The sequence below is a fragment of the Cervus elaphus genome, chromosome 8 (genome assembly GCF_910594005.1).
Source record: "Cervus elaphus chromosome 8, mCerEla1.1, whole genome shotgun sequence".
NCBI classification, from domain to species: domain Eukaryota; kingdom Metazoa; phylum Chordata; class Mammalia; order Artiodactyla; family Cervidae; genus Cervus; species Cervus elaphus.
Window position 1 is genome coordinate 14,033,753 of NC_057822.1, and position 3,558 is coordinate 14,037,310.

Sequence of the window (3,558 nt, forward strand, 5' to 3'; positions counted from 1 at the left end):
CTAGTGTCATCCTCTTGTTGCTGTCTTCCTGACTGCCTCAACCCCAAAGCAGCAAAGGAGACAGAGGCCCCAACACTGAAAACACCTCTCCTGGCCTACTATAAGCCATCATCAACCTCGTTGCTGTTCAGTCACTCAGTCGTGTCTGACTCCCTGTGACCCCATAAACTGCAGCGTGTCAGGTTTCCCTTGTCCTTCACCATCTCCTGGAGTTAGCACAAACTTGTGTCTGTTGAGTCAGTGATGCCACCCAACAATCTCATCCTCTGTCATCCCCTTCTCCTCCTGCCTTCAGTCTTTCCCAGGATCAGGATTCCTTCCAACAAGTCAGCTCTTTGCATCAGATAGCCAAAGTATTGGAGCTTTAGCTTCAACACCGGTCGTTCTAATCAACTTTTACGATTGATTTCCTTTAGGATTGACTTGGTTTGATCTCCTTGCAGTCCAAGGGACTCTCACGAGTCTTCCCCAGCACCACAGTTCAAAAGCATCAGTTCTTCGGTGCTCAGCTTTCTTTATGGTTCAACTCTCACATCCATACACAACTACTGGGACAATCATAGCTTTGATTAGATGGACTTTTGTCAGCAAAGTAATATCTCTGCTTTTTAATATGCTGTCTAGGTTTATCATAGCTTTTCTTCCAAGGAGCATCTTTTAATTTTGTGGCTGAAGTCACCATCTGCAGTGATCTTGGAGCCTAAGAAAATAGTCTGTCGCTGTTTCCATTGTTTCCCCATCTATTTGCCATGAAGTGATGGTGCCGGATGCCATGATCGTAGTTTTCTGAATGTTGAGTTTTAAGCCGGCTTTTCCACTCTCCTCTTTCACTTTCTTCAAGAGGCTCTTTAGTTCCTCTTCGCTTTCTGCCACAAGGGTGGTGTCATCTGCGTATCTGAGGTTATTGGTATTTCTCCCAGCAATCTTGATTCCAGCTTGTGTTTCATCCAGCTCAGCATTTCTCATGATATACTCTGCATGTACGTTAAATAAGCAAGGTGACAATGTACAGCCTTGCCATACTCCTTTTCCAATTTTGAACCAGTCAGTTGTTCCATGCCCGGTTCTAACTGTTGCTTCTCGACATACACACAGGTTTCTCAGCAGGCAGGTTAGGTGGTATTCCCATCTAAGAATTTTCCAGTTTGTTGTGATCCAGTCAAAGGCTTTAGTGTAGTCAATGAAGCATAAAGCCTACCATCCATTAACGGTCTCAGCTTCTACTCTCTCCACACGTCATTCATTCAGCTGTTTTTGCATGCATAGTATTGCAGCAACTGACTTTCCTAAGAAGTATGGCCTCTAATGTAAGGACTTCTTTTTTTATATAATTTTATGGCTGTGCTGGGTCTTTGATGCTGTGTGGGTTTTTCTCTAGTTGCAGTGAGCGGGGTTTACTGTCTACATGCTGTGCACAGGCTTCTCATTTCGGTGCCTTCTCTTGTTGTGGAGCATGGGATCTAAGGTGCACAAGCTTCAGGAGTTGTGGCACATGGGCTCAATAGTTGCACCTCTTTGGTTCCAGAGTGTAGGCTCAATAGTTTTGGCACACAAGCTTAGCTGCTCCACAGTACATGGGATCTTCCCAGACTAGGGATCAAACCCTTGTCTCGGGCATTGGCAGGTGGCTTCTTTACCACTGAGCTACTAGGGAAATCCTAATATAAAGATTTCTTGAATAAGCTTTTTGAGCACAGATCTGACTATGTAATTGCTGTGTTTACCAACCTTCAAAGACTCCTCATTATCCAGAGATTCCCAACTTAAGACTGATTCAGAATGACCTTAGTGATGCCTGGACATGGACATTTTTAATAAACATATAGTTGAATCTGATGTTTCCTCCTGATTACAAAATAGACTTTCAAGTTTCTTGCTGTGATATGCAATACCCTCTACAATATGACCCCTCCTCCTCAAATTTCCAGCCTCCTCAAATCCACACAATTTGGTCTCTGCCTGAATTTCACCATTACTCCTTGCTGGACTTCGGCCATACCACCCACGATTTCCTGAACATACAAGTTGTGTTCTAAGTTGAAACACAGTTACACTGCTTGGAAAGTACTTCCACTGCCTTCACACGGCATCTGCACGTAGTAGTCTCCCTGACCTTCATCAGAGATGTTCCCTGACCCTCCCATCTAACTCCATACATAACCCCATCGATAACCCCTTTTACTTTCTTCATATCTTCAGTTACTAACCACTATCTCAAAGTGTTGGAGAAGGAAATGGCAACCCACTCCAGTATTCTTACCTGGAGAATCCCACGGACAGAGGAGCCTGGTGGGCTACAGTCCATGGGGTCACAGAGTTGGACACGACTGAACGACTTCACACTCACACACACATCTAAAAGTGTATTACTTATCTTTGTATTTATTCTCTATCTTCACTAGAATTTAAACCCTGTAAGGGCGTTTACTTGCCACCGTATCTTAAGTGTTTAGAATAGTATAAGTGTGTGGCAGGTGCTCAAATACTTACTAGTAAGTTATCACTCTTCCCACCGGTGCTGTAGTCACAGCACTTCAACATGCTATTTGTATAATCCCTTCAAGCAAGGCTCTACTATTAAGAAACTACTCAAACTACTCCCGACAAGGATGTGACAGTAGGATGTGAAATTTGTTTCCATTTTCTAAGTTAAAAAAAAAAAAAAACAAAGTTGAGAGTGAGAGTTAGAAAAATGTTAAAAAGTTTTCAAGGGGATCAAAAGAGTAAATGGGACAGAGAAATGCAATAGGATTGATACTAAGGTCTACTTGAGATTGTGACTTTAAACCACACAAACTGTGCAAGTTCAGTTGCATAACTGCAGAGGTATAACTGCAGAGGTGCCATACTGACCTTAACCAAAAATGGGAGTTCAGCCAGGCAAGTATAATGAAGCAAGACATGGGGCAAGGCAATTGACTATGTAGCTAAGAGTGATTCTAACACTGGACCACAGAAGCTAAGCTGCATAATGAAGGACACGAAGTGAAAGATCAGTGAACCGTTAAGTCATAGCTCTGTAAAGCTCTGTAACCACTGTCTACATATCTGGTTCCTTTTCTGGACAGAGGTCGTCCAAAGTGGGATCAGTGTCTTATCTTTTCATTCTCAGTACCTCACCCATGAATTTGTTATCCAGATGGATGGAGAGGTGTTCACCCATAGTTTAAGGGAACATCCCACCCCAAAATCCTATGATACATAAAGTTCCTCCTTTCTCACTGTTCTTGAAGCTTTCCAGTAAAACGTTTCAGTGCTTCATCCAAACTATATGGAATAAACCAATGCTTTGAGATGAGACGAGATGCTGAATTCCTACAGCGCTACCTCCAAGAACTGAACCAGAAAGTGAACTTCACATATCCCAACTAAACTGTTAAGTCTGCCCTTACTAAACACCCAGGAGGCAAGAAATCTTCAAGCTTCCCAACCTCTGATTATTTCACCTCCTTACAGTAATTGTAAGCAGGACCCAAAAGAGGCCTTGAGAATACCAAGATTTCTAAGGAGACATAAATAAAATTCAACCTGAGGACAGAGAACAAATACACAGACAAA